Source organism: Vigna unguiculata, chromosome 3 (genome assembly GCF_004118075.2).
Source record: "Vigna unguiculata cultivar IT97K-499-35 chromosome 3, ASM411807v1, whole genome shotgun sequence".
Taxonomy (NCBI): Eukaryota; Viridiplantae; Streptophyta; class Magnoliopsida; order Fabales; family Fabaceae; genus Vigna; species Vigna unguiculata.
This window is the reverse complement of record NC_040281.1, coordinates 41,347,799-41,366,618: the sequence shown is the minus strand read 5'-3', so window position 1 is coordinate 41,366,618 and position 18,820 is coordinate 41,347,799.

Below are 18,820 nucleotides of genomic sequence, written 5' to 3'. Positions count from 1 at the left end.
TAAACAACTCATACTAACACGAAACTCTTTTTGTAACGTGAAAGAACTATATTTATTAATTTTAAATGAAAGTGTATCAAAGTTAAAGAAGACAGACGCTGTACGAGGAGGCTAAGTCCATATTTGGACCACTGTCAACAGCAAGGGCCAACCATGAAGGTAACATCAATTTTCAGCATTCGAGAAGCAGTGGAATTGATGACATTTAACAATTTTTATAACTTACGGGGTTTGAGCATAGAAACAATGGCACTCATAATCTGTCACAGGAGTAAGACAGCCACGTCAAGAAAACTCAACCTAAAAAAGTGAAAAATGTGTATGTGTTAGTGAGACATTTTTATAGGAAGGGTCTAAATAAGAATAAAAATCCAGAAAAAAAAAAAGAGGAAAAAGAGTTAGTATAATTTTCTCTTTTTAAAACTAAATGTTTAGTACCACATTTTGATTTCAGTCACAACATGAACAGGTTCAAAGAGAAAAGAATTACTGACCAAGTGTTTTCATCTCTGCTGATGAAACCAATCCCTTGAAAAGCAGCAGCAGCAGCAGCAATTAATGTGTAACATATTTTTCAAAACCTGTTCATAACATATTTTAATCCAATGAGAATATGAGAAATTAAGACTCCTCTCACAAACCTATTTATGTTTTCATATATATATTCAGATAAGACTACATATATAATCTCCATTACTGAGATATGATATGATGCATACATGTGAAAGGAAGAGTGGTTGTATTATTAAACCTGTGAATCAGAGAGAGACTAAGAACTTCATTGAAAATAAGAGCAAAAATGAGTTTGAGAAGAGAGAAAGAGAGAAAGGAATGAGAAGAGTGTGCTATATATGATTTATTGAGCAATCAGTGTTGAGTTGTTCAAATGAGTAGTGTTAGATGCATCGTTATTTGCGCGTTGCCTCAACCATGCTTTCTAAACATAGTTAGATGAGTTTAGTTTCAACTTTGATGTATCTTTCTTCTTTTCATTCACTTTTCTCGTTCTTTTGACCACATCAACCACACAAGTAGGTTTAATTAGTTACGTTACTCTTGTAAACTTCTTCTGTCTATTTCCAACCTTTGTCTCATGCTATGAGTAATACTAAGTTTTATTTTTACAGATTATAGTTTGTTTTCCGTAGTTTTTTTTTTTCGTTAGCCTAGAAATCTATTAGTTCATTGCAAATATATATATACTTTAATATGAAGTAAAGGTTTTGTTTCACTTAACATGCTGGTGTATTGGGATTTTAGTGAATGTACGAAGATGATGAAGATAAAGTGAGAGGTTGAAGAGAGTTTAAATTTTTATTGAATTTTTTATTTAAGATAAAATTGTCATTTCAACATTCGGATGAGTGTAGATTGAAATTGTTGGAGTGCAGTGAGAATTGCCCTTAAGTTCGCGTGGCATTGGCCCAGACAGTGCAGGAAGTAAGCCATAGATTACTGGCTCTGGCCCAAAAGACCTGTTAGTTTTCTTTTCTTCCTTTTGTTAACTTCTAGATTTACGAATTAAAAATATTCCTTTTGAAAAATTAATGCAATATAATTTTTACTAATTAATTCATGTATAAATTAATTTATTAGTGAGAAATTCCTTTAGTTTTTTCAAGGGTTTATAAAAGAGTTGCTCAAAATATATATTCTTTGCTAGAAAGAGGTTTCGCCACGTTTTGCCACGCTTCAATATAACCTCTATTATTATTATTATTATTATTATTATTATTATTATTATTATTATTATTATTATTATTATTATTATTATTATTATTATTATTATTATTATTTTATTTTTTTTTTTTTTTTTTTTTTTTTTTTTTTTTTTTTTTATTATTATTATTATTATTATTATTTTTATTATTATTTTATTATTATTATTATTATTATTATTATTATTATTATTATTATTATTATTATTATTATTATTATTATTATTATTATTATTATTATTATTATTATTATTATTATTATTATTATTATTATTATTATTATTATTATTATTATTATTATTATTATTATTATTATTATTATATTATTATTATTATTATTATTATTATTATTATTATTATTATTTATTATTATTATTATTATTATTATTATTATATTATTATTATTATTATTATTATTATTATTATTATTATTATTATTATTATTATTATTATTATTATTATTATTATTATTATTATTATTATTATTATTATATTATTATTATTATTATTATTATTATTATTATTATTATTATTATTATTATTATATTATTATTATTATTATTATTATTATTATTATTATTATTATTATTATTATTATTATTATTATTATTATTATTATTATTATTATTATTATTATTATTATTATTATTATATTATTATTATTATTATTATTATTATTATTATTATTATTATTATTATTATTATTATTATTATTATTATTATTATTATTATTATTATTATTATTATTATTATTATTATTATTATTATTATTTTTTTTTTTTATTATTATTTTATTATTATTATTATTATTATTATTTTTTTTTTATTATTATTATTTTATTATTTATTATTATTATTATTATTATTATTATTATTATTATTATTATTATTATTATTTTATTATTATTATTATTATTATTATTATTATTATTATTATTATTATTATTATTATTATTATTATTATTATTATTATTATTATTATTATTATTATTCTTAAAGTTTGAATATGATCTATTTACCTATAATTTTTTTTAAGTCCAAGTTTGGTATGATCCGAAAGGTTTTTCGTAGAAAATTATGAACCAGCTTAGAAACCTAATTAGTTCGTAAAGCAAACTCATTTTGTTTCATAATATTATTTTTTAAAAAAAACAAGTATTAGAGGAAATAATTTTTTTAAAAAATTAATAAATCATTAGATTAACAATGATCAGACACAACATACACCAATTTCTCATCCTTTCAAAGGATAAAAATTGAGAAAAATAAAACTATAAGCGAAAATAATGAAGTAACAAAAAAAGTAACATAAAAAGGAAAAACTTCAACAAAAAAGTATTGAACATTTGTACCTTTTTATTGAAGCATCATATTACTAACAAGTATATTTGATCACTTTCTTTTTTCAAAAATATCAATTTAATCTTGAAAACTATCTTAATTTTTTAGTAAAAAATGTAACAGTTTAATTAATTTAAATGAAATTGAATTATCAAATATATTATCAAATTTTATTTTTATTAATAAAAAATATAATTTTAAAAACTTGATTGAAAAGTGAACTACATATTAACAAAAAAAAGTATATTCATTTAATTTATTAACTCTATAATAATCATTTTATAACCTATATCAATAATAATTTATAATTAAATAAAATTATAAGACCTTACACTGAGTTTTGGAGAAATTGAGATCCCTAATTGAAATGGGTTTGCGAAAATTTTCGATTTAGCTTTGAACCAAAGAATTTCACATCCTCTCAACACAATATTGCTTCAATTTTTGTTGGTAATGTAGAGAGAAAGAGAAAGGGAAAATAAAGATGAGGTTGAACGTGAGCAACCGCGGACCTTAGAAGGCTTGTACGGTCATGGCTCCCAATTTTTTATATATTTTTTAAAAATATTTTTAAATAGGTTTTTTAAAATTTTTAGATTGGTTTGTATTTTAATGTCAATAAATAATAAAATATAAAATTAAATATAATACAAAATAATAAAATTTATTAACATATTTTTTTCTCTTTTATTTTAAGTTTTTATATATTATATTCGGTGATTATTCTTGCATATCTTTTTCTTTTCCCGTTTTAAAAGAAAATAGAAAGTTAGATACAAATCTATTGACTTAGCTCTCATTTTTTATCTCTTAATAATGAAATTAATAATAATGAAACATTAGTTTGATATTTAGTATTTTTTTCATATTATGATTTTTTTTTGTATATTTACTTTTTTAGGAAGAAAAAAAAAGTTATGCATTATATATTTTTTCATAACCATTTTTTAGATCTGACTTGATTAATATAGATTTTGTTTAGTAATTATGTCTCAATTTTTTATTAGATTTTGATATATTATTTTTTAGTCTTATTTTTTTTTTAAATAGGTATATTGATGAAGAATAAAATAATATATTTATTTTTTGTAAGTGATGAGAGGAAAGATAAATGTGAAGATGAAAACAATACAAATTTACTTGTTCACCTATCTTTAAGCATGATATTAAGGATTAAATTGTTCAATTAGAGGAACCTTTCTTAAAATTCAAGGAATTATAGGTAGGAAGTTCATATTAATCCTTCAGAATTATAAGTGGAAAGTTTCATATTAATTCTTTGAAACTTATTATAAGACAACATTATCAAATATGAAAATATCCAGTGAAAGAGATGAAATTATAAAAACTTATTTAAATGGGTTTCATAAGTACAACTCCAAAACTATCATTTATTTGAAGGAAAAATGTATAAAGAGATTTCAATACTAAATTATATGTACTTTTGTTATATTAGTGACAATGATTAAATAAATAAAATTTTAAGTATATTATTTTGGTCCCTTGAAAAACTTTGATCAATATCCACCACTAAATGTGAGAAAGGTAACAATGAGGTTTAGTGATGGCAATGAAATGGAAAAGAAAAGTGTTCTTGTATGGAATCGAGTTGCCTCAAGAGTCTTCAATCCTTCGATGCTCAAGTCTGTAATACTTCTAGTTTAGGTGTGACTAAAAGATGAATACAAAGAATAGATCCCTTACCTTGGACACTGAACCCTCTTTTATATTACCTTAGTTTAATCATGACTTAATAATCTTTGTAACCGCTTTTATTCTCTTAGTAAATACCAATAAAACCTTATGAATGTCCTATCGTAACAGTAATGTTGTTTCATTCCATTATTCCATTATGCTGCCCATATTCTTAAATGCACTCTTACATCCATGTATCCCATTTGGGATATACACCTATATGCTTGATCCCTTTATGTATTGGGATGTACCTCTATATGCCTGATCCCCTATGTACTGAGATGTATGTCTATACTCCTAAACCCATATGTACTAGGATGTACACATGTATGCTTGATCCCATATGTACTAGGATATGTACTAGGATGTACGTTTGTACCTATAAGCCCATAGGTGAATTAGATTGAGATGTACCTACTCCTTGTTGAAGTTAGCATATACTCATCTTTAGGTGGGACTAAGATGTACTCGACTCCCCTATACAAAGAGAGAAAGAATAAAGGGAAAGAAAAAAGAAAAAAAATTATAAAAGAAAAGAGAATTAATATATATATATATATATATATATATATATATATATATATAAATAAATATATATATATATATATATATATATATATATATACATACACACACTAAAGGTTAAAATACCTTTTTGTTCTCAATTTTCGTCAATTTTTGTCAAATCAGTTCTAATTTTGTTTTTATGCTCAAATAGGTCTAAATTTTCGTCAATTTTGTTCAATTTGGTCATTTTTTGCTAATACCGTTTAAATCATTAATGGTAATGAACAATGTGTTCCATGTGCCACTTTGTGGTTTTTTAAATATTTTTAAATTTTTTTTTTTTTAAAATGTCCACATGTCAACCCAACGGCGTGTCACGTGTCAGAGTCAATGTTTTATATTCAATTTGGTCCCTATATTTGTTATTTTTATTCAATTTAGTCCTAATTTTGATTAAAATTAACCAATTTTGTCTCTATCGAAGATGAGACAAAAATTAATTTTTATATAAAAGTTATAATGATGTGAATTTTAATATATTATATAAAAATATTTAATTAAAAATGTGAATTTTAATATAAAAGATAAATTTGATTTCAATTTGGAGAGGAACAAAATTTGTTCATGTTAACAAAAATTATGACTAAATTAAACAAAAATAATGAATATAGAGACCAAATTGAATATAAAATATTGACTTTGAGACATGGTACACTACTGGGTTGACACGTGGACATTTAAAAAAATAAAATTAAAAATTAAAAAATTAAAAATAAAATAAAATAAACCACGAAGTGAACGTGACTGTTCATGGTTGTTAATAATTTAAATGGTGTTAGTGTCAGTACAAAATGATCTAATTGAAGAAAATTGACGAAAATTAATACATATTTAAGCACAAAAACAAATTTAGGACTGATTTCACGAAACTTTACAAAAATGAAAACAAAAAAATATTTTAACTTATATGTCAACCATATGTTCAAAATATTTAATCCGGTCGGCATAACTATTAGACACAACAACTAAAAGTTAATGTATCTAAAAGTTGATATAAAATAGTGCATAACAAAACAAAAACCTTTCACAATAGTTATATCAAGCATGTTTCACGTTAAAAACCTCAACTCTACAAGTCAAAGTGAGTTCAACATAACGTACACCTAAAATGTGTCTTGGTGGCGTAAAAACTCTCCTCATATTTTTCAAATATGATGTCTTGATATACATAATTTGGACCAGTGAAACGATCTAAAGATTCCTTTATTTATTACTAAGCCAAAGTTCGTATTAATATATCATCTCATACATGTGATTTAATTAATCCAATCCTAACATATCAAATTATATTTTTAACTATTTCAGTTCATCAGATTCAATAAAAGATAATAGTTTGCTTTTTTTCTTTCTATCGGCGATAATAGTTTGCTTGATGTAACTTATATAACTCTACTCGATCAAGCAAAATTGAAGTTAAATGTAAAACCAATAGCAACACAAACATCGTCAAATTCAGTTCAAACTTCTAGATGTAATATTAATAATTTCAAAACCAACTATTCAACAAAATTCAAAATCAACAACGAATTAATTTTTCTTTTGGATTTTTTTTTTTGTGTTCCCAACCAATAACTAAAGGGAGTGTAGAATGTACAAACAATTTTAGGAACCTAGAGAAATATTATCAAACAATTTGAAACTTATATCAAAGGATGAATCAGTTGTGATAACAATTTTCCTCAAGTGACAACCAGTAAAATTTTTAATTGCGCATAAAATAGGATAAAATAACAAAAAATTAGTTACTAAAAAACGACTTACTACAAATTAAATTTTGATAGACTAAAAAAAAAGACTTACGGCTCATAATTTCTACCTAATATTCGCATATAGAACTAGTAACGAGTAGTAAATGAATATTTTAAATAGATATCCGTGAATAACATATATATGTATTTTTTATACCCGTAAGTTAACGGAGTTGATACGGGTATCATAGTATTCGTACTCGTGGATACCCATATCCACTATATTTTAATTTAAATTAAAAAAAAACATAATTAAAATAAAACACTAACACATTGGAATTGAATGTGTTATTTTTTATCAATTAATTTTAAAAAATCTCTATTTCTTTGTAAACCGTCATTCAACACTATTTAAATGAATTATTTGCATTTTGTTTGAAATTTATAAATGTTATGCATTGTATTTTTATTTGAATTTATGATTAAAATATAATATTAAATATTAAATTTTTCTTTTGTAAATATCCGTGGTTACCTGTGGATATTAAAAAAATATGCAGGTACCCGCATAACGGATATCTGCACGGATATGAGAACGGGTATGAGTCAGATATTTACCTAGCGGGTAGGGTACGGGGAGCTATTACCCGTACGCTACCCGTCCCGTTGACGTTGACATCCCTAGATATGATAGGATGTATATATGAACGAGATGCGAATAAATGTAATAAATTCTAAGAGAAGTGGAAGTAGTGATAGGAAAGGGATGCGTTTTGTTATCTCATACTCATCTCAAAATAAAAAAAGTTATCCTCATAGTCAAACCCAATGGGTATAAAATTTTTGTCGTATCATCATTTCCACCGGGTAACGGGTATATACTTATACTCATGCACGTTTTCTTATTGTTTCTATATCAATTAATTATTTTTTATAAAATAATAAAAAATCACATTAAATGAAACATAATATTATCAAATATTCAATATTAAAAGAATAGTTGTTTCTTCAATATCAAATATTTAGAAAGAAATTATACTCGTATACATTTCAAATTAGTATACCAAATAAAATTTCATGAAAGGCAAAATATTTATTAAATTTGCATACGTTAATGAAGCCTAGTTAATAAAATTTTAAAATATTTAAACAATATATATAAAAGAAAAACAAATATTCAAATTAAAAAATATTTTAAATGCTTGTTTACTTTAATTTTTTTAATTCTAATAAAATCTCTTTTTTTATACACTAATAAAACTTATAATATATCATTTGATCAAATCACACAAAGAACAAAAATTAAACTAAAAATAATGTAATTTTAACATAAAGTTTCTATCTTTTGAACTTAAATATATGTTGGATGGTAATAAAGAAGATTTGTGGCAATTACATTAAATTATTATATTATAGTAAATAAAATTTATTTATACAATGTACATGCATGATAATTAGGTAGAAAATGAAAATAAATAAATAAAAAATATCAAAATGGTAATCAACATGATAAAAATAAACAACGCATAAAAATATTAAAAAAGTGATCAAATGTGTGTCTTAGAAACAATTTGAGATATCAATAAACGAAATCACACAAAAAGAGAACAAAATGTATAATCAAGAAGATGAAAAATACTTTAGGGATCTAAGAAAACTTTTCAAATATCAACCTAGTCGATGATTGAGAGAATGAAAATTATTTTAGCGAAACAAAATAGTTTTTCAAATGAAGCAAAAGTTAATAATAATAGAATAAAGAAGATAAATTTTTATATTACCTAGTAAATTAAATGTTTATTCTATTAGAACGCTTAAATTGAAAGTGCACAAATTTCTCATGTGAAAATAAAATATACAATAAATAAAAATATTAAAAAATAGGAGAAATACTCAAATGTGAGACATAAAAAATATTTGATTGACATACATCATTTAAACATAACTGCATAAAGGTTGTGATAAGCAAAAAAATATCTAAGGTTGTGATAAGACAAAAAATATCTTGGAGATTTGAATGAATTTCAATACAAGTCAAACAATAAAAAGAAAAAACGAAGAGAATATATATATATATATATATATATATATATATATATATATATATATATATATATATAATGGGTATTATAATGGGTATAGGGAGAAAGACGAGACGAATATGTACATTTTCATTCTCATCCCCACACTCAAATGAAAAAGTCAGGTATTCTTCATACCTATACCAATACCTAGTCAATACAAAAATTTTCCATCAAAACGGGGACGAGTTCAAGCAATACCTACGATAATATATTTATTTGCCATAAGTGGAAGATAAAGGTTTACATAGTTTGATTGAAGTATCAAACACTTCTAATATAACCTTAATATCTATTAATATAATTTGCTATACAATATAAGAGAGTCAAATATTTTTTATTATACACAGAAAAAATAAAATATTATCTAAGAAGTAAAGATGTTTCTGCATTTTATTATAAATATAAGAAAAATGTCTACTTATTTATTTTAAAAATAAAAGAAGTGAACATTATTTATTACAATATTATGAGAGAGAAGTAGATTATTTTTCGTATCGAAAGGTAAATCAGCATAATGATATATTCATAATATACTTTATTATATGGAGTAGTTAAATGTTTTAGTATATAATTCAATTTATTTTAGAAAAGTACATAATATGAATATAGTAAGTAAATATATATAATAAAAGATGCATGCGTAATTATTAGAGACATCTTTTTTGAAAGCAAAATTGGGAGTGTTTTGTTTTTATATACAATTCGGTGTCTTCATGAATCGTCATGATTCATTATTGTCGATTTGAACGGTTTATAAATGGTTTTTCCTCTAAATTACATGTTCTTTGGTTATAGTGACATGTTTTTGGATTGTAGTTAAAATTAAGTTTAGTTGAATGCAACTAAAAATTTTAGTCAACAAAAAAAAAGTGTTATAGTTTAAGTTCCACGATTTGATTCAATTGAAGGATCAAACCCTTACGACTAGACCAAAAATTATAATTATTAATCAGGTGTAAGTTTTTCTACTTAAAAATTAAGAGCGTAGCAATCCAAATGTTAAGATTCAATGGTGACTCAGCCCACTTAAACTCCGTCACGGAACAATTAATGTCACCTAAAAAAACAACTTATATTTGATGTTCAATCAAATAGAACCAAAATTTATCAAATATCATTTGTAACTTTCAATACAAAATAGACTTTGTGTTTTATCCCAAATCAAAAGTGGACACGTCTTTCACCTGCCAAAATTTTTAATTTTTTTACATTATACATATTATATATTTTTAAATTATAGTAATATATATTAGAAATTAATAGAAGCTAAATTAGGTATTTTATTTATTTATTTTATAAAGTATAATATTTAATGTTACTAAATAATAAAACATAAAGTTAAATGTAACGAGGAATAAAAATATTTATAAAGAGGTTTCTTATTTTCTTTCTTATTATGTTTTTGAGTTTTCCACAAATTATACTCATTTCATACATTCACATGGTTTCTTTTTGTTTTGAAAAAGAAGGTAGATACAATCTGTTATTTTTTTTCTTTCATTTCTCATTTGTTCTCTTTCATTCGTGAAGGAAAAAAGTATCCCTCTTGTCTCACATAATACTGAAACATTTATTTAATAGTTAACATTATTTTTTATCTCATGAGCCCTATATTACTTTTTTATAAATATGGGAGAAAAAGTATTGTACTATGTATTTTTTTCATAACTGTCTTTTAATTGAGACTTGATTACCATAAATTTTTCTTTTAATAACTCTTAATTTTTTATTTTTTGATTAAATGATGATAAATTATATTTTAATCTTAAACTTAAAGAAAAATAAGTATATTGATGAAGAATAAAAGAATATATGTAGTTTTTAAAAGTGATAAAAAGAAAGATACATGTGACGATGAAAATATGATAAATTCTACTTATTTACGTATTTCGAAACACGATACAAATAATCATATTTTTCAACTAGAGAAACCTTTTATCAAGGTTCAACGAATTACAATTGCGAAGTTTCATATTATTCTTTGGAATTAGTTCATATTTACATTGAAAAATAAATGATTGAAAATTTTAGTTCTGATTCAATTATTGATGAATTCATAAAAGTGAAAGAACTATGGACAATCGTTTATATATAAATAATTTCTTTGTAGTTACAGTTATACTAAATTATGTATTCATTTTTATTATGTTAATAATAATAATTAAATATATAAATTTTGAGTATATTAATTTGACTTCCCCGTATCAAGATCCGTCATTATAATGCCTACCCAATTGTCACACAACTTCCATATACTCCAAACAACCGAACAAGTAAACAATAAATGACATGATGAATCTTCACAGCTCCCACACATCACACATATTACTATAGATAGTGTTAGCTAAGTATACATAAATAATATTTAATGCATGATAAAAATACTAATATTTAGCACACACATGGTTTTAGTTTGTGACTAATTTTGAAATGCATTTAGTTTGTTAAATATTTTCTCTCATTTGCTCTGGAATATAAATTTTAATATTTATAATAGACCGCATGTGTAATAATAATAATTATTATTTAAATGAAAACGACTAGAAATAAAATTGAAACGAACGACAGAGCAGAAGATAGCGATGAATTCATAAACCATCGACCACCGGCACATGCCTTATTTAATAGCTTAATAAATACAGACTTTTTAGAAATGAAAAACATAATTTTCTATAAATTAAAACTGTTCTATATATACATATAAGTTAATTTTAAAAATTCCTCTTATATAATTATTATAGTTTATATCTACTTTATCCATATTTGTATCATTTTTAATTAATTGAAATTAACTGATGTTTACATAAATAGTTAAAATCCTACTGAAATGTTTAACTGAAAAATTGTACAATTAAAATTTAATTTACTTATCGTACAATTAAATATTTCAAACACTTTTTGTATGAGAAAATTTAATCTCCTCTTCCAAATAGGTATTTCAAATAGCTGCAAAAAATGTCTAGAATTGAAAATTATTTTTCTTATCAAAAAGTACGTTTTTATGAAAACCACTTATCGGTAAATAATTTATAATTGATGTTATTGTACCGTACATAAGGGCCGATGACTCTTTGAGATGATTATCCTTTGGATTGATATTTTTGGACAATTATCTTTGGGTTGATATTTTTTATGGATTACCTTCGGGTTGATTACCTTTTGAGTCAATCATTCTTGACCGATCACCCTTTGGATCGATCATCTTTAGGCCAATCATCATTAATCGATCACCCTTTGAGCCAATTATCCTTAGTCTATCACTGTTAGGTCGATCATCCTCGGGTCAATCATCCTTAGTCGATCGCCCTATGGGTCGATCATCTTGACTGAATGCCTTGATCGGTCGATTACAGAATGAAGGTCACATTAACACTTAGTCAATGATCACCACGAATCAGCCTACTAATATTAATTAAGGTATGTCGTGATTAGACCAACAAAAAGGTAAAAGCCCATAACAACTACTATAAACAAAAGTCTAAGGTATGATTGTACACACACATGCATTACAACACTTAATATCCTTCCGATTAATTACTTACTAACTTTAGCACTTGAGTACCTTTTGCAAGTACCCTTCGAGCGATGTGGATGGTCGGCAAGGCGTAAAACTTGAAGACCAGTTAGAGCAGGGGACATCCAGTGAGCCGCAAAGTGGACGCTCGTCCCTTTTACCCAAAATAATTATGACAAATTATTTCATTACCTGCTATGAAGATTTTCATTTTTGTGTTGTATTGCTATGGTTGATGAATTTTTGGAGTTTGGTTAAGGCTGAATTATGAAATTATTATCCGTTATTAGTAGTATTGGAGATGTTAAAAATTGTTAAATATAAATGGTAAATAATAATATATAATATCTAACTCTTTATAGTGTATAATAAATCTCTAGAAAAAAGTAGGGTAACAAAATAGATCAATCTAACTTATTTTAGTCTGTTTTGCCATTGGCTTGTTAAAAATGGACTAGACCGAATTGACTCGCCACAAGAAAAGAGGGAGGTATATTTCTACGTGTATCTTTATACTTTCTTTCTTCCTACCTTCATAAACAAAGTAAAAAGACAAATTTTTCCTCATCTTCTTCCTTCCTCCTTCACTATTGCACCTTCATACTTTCTTCCACCTTGCACCTCCACTCTCATTCTCCCACCTCCATCGACACCTTATCCTTTTCCTTACTTCCACCTTATTCCTCCATCTCCATCTCATCTTTCCCATCTTCTTCCTACAACCCATTCATTCACTCAACCAACCAACAATAACCAATTCAACCTACTGCCGTTTAGGGGTGATCATGGATTAGATTTCTAATGATCCAATCCACATCCATTTTTGATCCAAATAATTTGATTAGATTTTTGATCCAAATTCATTTTTTCAAAAAAAGTAGATTGGATTTTTAAAAAATCAAAATTCAAATATTTATATCAAGATTAAATCCAGATCTAAATATTTAGATCAAATTCAAAATCCAAAATCTATTTTTCAAAAAATAAATTCAAATTAAATTTTTTAAAACTTGTGCCCTTAGAGCTGACACCATAGAATTTGGCAGATTTTTTGTCGAGGCCAAATTTCAGCATGGGATGAACTTGGATGACTTTCAAATGAATTTCGGTCGGGGACGATGTGACCAAATTTTGGCTAAGGTCGACTCGACCAAATTTCAGTCGAGATCGACTTGACTAGATTCGACTGAATTTCGGCCAGTACCGATTTTGCCTAATACGACCAAATTTTGGCCAGAGCCGACTTGGCCAAATATGGCCACATTTGGGTCAGGTCCTGATCAGTCAAATTTCGGTCAGGGTTGACTCCACTAAATTCGTTGGTCGGGACCGACTTGACTGAATATGACCAATTTTTTATCACAACCGACTAAGTTGAATATAGACAATTTTCGTTCGGAACTTAGTCGACCGAATACGTCTAAATTTGGGCAAGTGCCGACTTGACCAAAATTTTGGTCATAACCAACTTGACTGAATTTGGCCAAATTTAGGTTAGGACCGACTCACCTAAATATGACCAAATTTCGGTCACGATCGACTCTGTCGAATATGACCAAATTCAGGCCAGAACCAACTCGATCAAATTTTGGTCGAGGCCAACACGATCGAATTTTGACCGGAGCCAACTTGACTGAATTCGACCAAATTTCGGTCGTGGTCGACTTAGTTGAATACGGCCAAATTTCGATCGTGACCGACTCATTTGAATACGGCTAAATTTCACCCAAGGCCATCTCAGCCAAATAAGACCAAATTTGGGCCAGGGCCGACTCGGCCAAATCTCAATTAGGGCCAACTCAATTGAATTCGACCAAATTTTGACTGAAGCCAACTAGGCTGAATACAACCAAATTTTGGTCGCGGTTGTCTCGGCCGAATACGGTCAAATTTTGTCTAGGTCGACTCAGACTAATGCAGTCAAATTTGGATTGGGGTGAAGTCAACCGAATACTTCCAAATTTTGTCCAGGATCAGCTGGGCCAAATTTTGATCGAGACCGACTTGACAGAATTCGACCAAATTCAACCAAATTTTGATCGAGACCGACATGAAAATTAGATTTTTTGCTCATCCTTAGTTTAACTTTTCAGATCATCTTCTGCTTCCTTACGCTCATTTAAGAGTTCAATAAATATAAATTATTGTTGTTATCATCATAATTTTTATTTTTATGTGTTAAATAAACATTAATTATTACTTTTACCCTCATATTTTTATTCTTTCAATTTTATATGTATTTAATCTCTTTTTATTAATACATTTTTTTACAAGAGTATAATTTAAATTTGTTGGTACAAATTTATGGATACATTAACAATTCTTTTATTAAACTTCTAAATTTTTTAATTAAATTGTAAGTTTTAAAGTTTATGAATATAAATGTCAAGGTTTAGTGTTTAGGGACGTCTCACGTCGCATGTCTCACGACGCACGTCGCACGTCGCACATTGCACGTCTCACGTCTCACATCTCTCAAGTTGCGTTCACGTCTCCCACGTTCCACGTCCCACGTTCCATGTGTCACGTCTCACGTCCCACGTCCCACGTCTCACGTCTCACGTCTCACGATCCACGTCCCACGTTTCACGTCCCACGTCTCACGTCTCACGTCACACGTCACACGTCACATGTCACATGTCACATGTCTCACATCTCACGTTTCACGTCCCACGTCCCACGTCTCACGCCACACGTCTCGCGTCACACATCTCACGCCGCGTCCCACGTTCCACGTCTCACGTCTCACATCCTACGTTCCACGTATCAGGTCTCACGTCCAATCTCCCACGTCTCACGTCTCACGTCTAACGTGTCATATCTCACGTCCCACGTCTCACGTCTTATGTCTCACGTCTCACGTCTCACGTCTCTCGTCTCTCGTCTCACGTCTCACGTCTCACGTTTTATGTCTCACGTCCCACATCGTCTCACGTTTCACGTCCCACGTCATACGTCCAACGTCTTACATTTCACATCTCATATCCCACTTCTCACGTCCCACGTCCTACATCTCACGTCTCACGTCTCATGTTGCACGTTCCATGTCCCACGTAGCACGTCTCACGTCCCACGTCGAACGTCTCACATTATTGCACTGAAATATTTGATTCTTTCATAAAATAATGGTGCTTTGGTGGTTGCAGTATAGCTAAGGTTTTTCTTTGCTGTTTATCCTTCTTCAAATTTGTTATTGATCGAAAGAAGAGAAAAGACATTATTTTATCGGAAATAGGAAAGCTAACCTTATGCAACAACAATAATTTAAAGTTTTTGCAGATGTCTGCTATCATTACATGGATGATTTTAGAAAAATGTTTAGATGTTGGCAGATAATATTTTTTTTATTGGTTTTCTATTCTGACATACAATATGCGAAAAGATGTGTCCCAAAATTCTAATAGAGGGTGGGCAAAAAATATCCATTTTTTTATAATCCAATCTATTTTTCTATGATCTAATCCATTTAATATCTATTTTATTAAAAAATCAATCAATTTAAAATTCATTTTATTGGATATGGATATCAATCTGATATATATTTTATGAATTGGATATCCATTCTCTAAATTTAGATTTTCAAAATGGATAATCCAAAATATCCAATCCAAATTTTAAGTTTATATTTTTGGTTTGGCTAGGCTAAAGGTTGAGACAAACTAGTCCAAATTTAGTCGTATTTGATTGAGTTTGCGTGACCCTATACAAAATTTGGCCGAATTCTGTCAAGTCGGTCTCGATCGAAATTTGGCCCAGCTGGTCCTAGAAAAAATTTGGAAGTATTCAGTTGAGTTCACCCCGACCCAAATTTGACTACATTGGCCTGAGTTGACCTAGACAAAATTTGACCGTATTCGGCCGAGACAGCCGCGACCAAAATTTGGTTGTATTCAGCCTAGTTGGCTTCAGTCAAAATTTGGTCGAATTCAATCGAGTTGGCACTCATTGAGATTTGGCCGAGTCGGCCTTGGCCCAAATTTGGTCTTATTTGGCTGAGATGGCCTTGGGTGAAATTTAGCCGTATTCAAATGAGTCGGTCACGATCGAAATTTGGCCGTATTCAACTAAGTCAGCCACGACCGAAATTCAGTCGAGTCGGCTCCGGTCAAAATTCGGTTGTGTTGGCCTCGACCAAAATTTGACCAAATTGGTTCTGACCTGAATTTGGTCGTATTTGACAGAGTCGATCGCGTTGGTCGTGAACAAAATTTTGTCAAGTTGGCACTTACCCAAATTTAGCCGTATTCGATCGACTAAGTTTCGAACGAAATTTGTCTATATTTAACTTAGTCGACTGTGATCGAAAATTGGCCTTATTCAGTCAAGTCGGTCCCGACCAACGAATTTAGTGGAGTCAACCCTGACCGAAATTTGACTGATCAGGACCTGACCCAAATGTGACCATATTTGGCCAAGTCGGCTCTAGCCAAAATTTGGTCGTATTAGGCAAAATCGACTTTGGCCGAAATTTAGTCGAATCCAGTCAAGTCGACCTCGACTGAAATTTTGTTGAGTCGACCTTAGCCCAAATTTGGTCACGTCGTCCCCGACCGAAATTCGTTCGAAAGTCATCCAAGGTCATCCCATACTGAAATTTGGCCTCGTTGGCCTCAATAAAAAATCTGTCAAATTCTATGGTGGCAGCTCTATCGAAAATCTAATCCACATCCATTTTGGATCCAAATAATGGATGTGGATCTAAATTTATGTCCATAGGGCTGACACCAAAGAATTTGACAAATTTGGCCGAATACTTCCAAATTTTGTCCAGGACCAACTGGGTCAAATCTCGATCGGGACCGACTTGACAGAATTTGGCCTAATTTGGCAAAATTTTGTACAGGGTCACACCAACTCAATAAAATATGACTAAATTTGGGGTAGTTCGTCTCAACCTTTAGCCTAATCTAACAAAAAATATAAAGTGAAAATTTGGATTGGATATTTTGGATTATCCATTTTGAAAATCTAGATTTTGAGAATGAGTATCCAATCCATAAAATATATAAAATATAGATTAGATTGATATCCAGATCCAATAAAATGGATTTTAAATGGATTGAATTTTTAATAGAATGGATATTAAATTGATTGGATCATAAAAAAAAATAGATTGGATCATAAAAATTGGATTTTTTTCCCACCCTTATGATAATTTTTACAGCCCCTCAAAATCATGGGATCCATATTCTCCAAATGTTTTTTCCAATCCATATTTTTTTCCTACACTACTATTATTGGTTGAATAAAGAATTTAGTGAAATAAGTGACAAAGCATTTAGAGGATTAACCGACAAAGCATTTATATGAATAATTCCTGTGACAAAGGTGTTTCTTATTACACTATCCGACCATCACCAAAAGTTTATTTTACCTTTAAAACAAATATTTTCGATTGTTATCCGGTATGTATTTTTTATTATATTTTAGACTGTACAATTTAGAATATAAATATTCTATTACAGATTCTACCATGTGTAATGTATCATTAAAAATATATTTCGAATTCCAAAAACTTTTTCAAATCATGTAGTTCAAAATTCAAAATAACGAACCAACCTGCAGGACAGACCACCAAACCTGGCATCTTTTGTCATTCTTAAAAAAAAAAAAGGGTTCGAAGCTAACCAACAACTCAATCGTGACACAATTTAATGTAATCACCTACTTACACATTTTTAATTTTAATTGGTTTATTAAGTAGACTATTCTTTTGCAACATTTTAAGAGATCCATGAGATTTGAGGAAGTGGATTCAATAACTTTTTAGAAGGAAAAGTTACGTAATTTTAGTTTATATTAATGTCTTGAATAAATCACTTCAATTTTCTAAAAAGGTAATAAAAAACAGATAAAAATGAAGTAAAGTTGTATGACTTTTCTCTGCAAAAAGTCATTGACTTTGTTTCCAAAATTTGATGTAGGATGGGTAAATTGTTTCATAATTTTTTTTAATAAAGAATAAATTGTACATAAATTAAAATTAGTTTTTTATCCTGACCTCGTTATTGTCTCTACTATCAAGTATTAAGGGAAATTAATTTTTCTCCATAACAGATATGGAATAAATCATCATTCTCTCTGATAATTTATATGTTAAATAACTATGAATTTTCAAATATATAATATAAGAAACCATTTACAAAAAATAAATTATATTTATACAAAATATTTTTATTTTATTTTCAGAAAACGAACTTATTATATTTAATT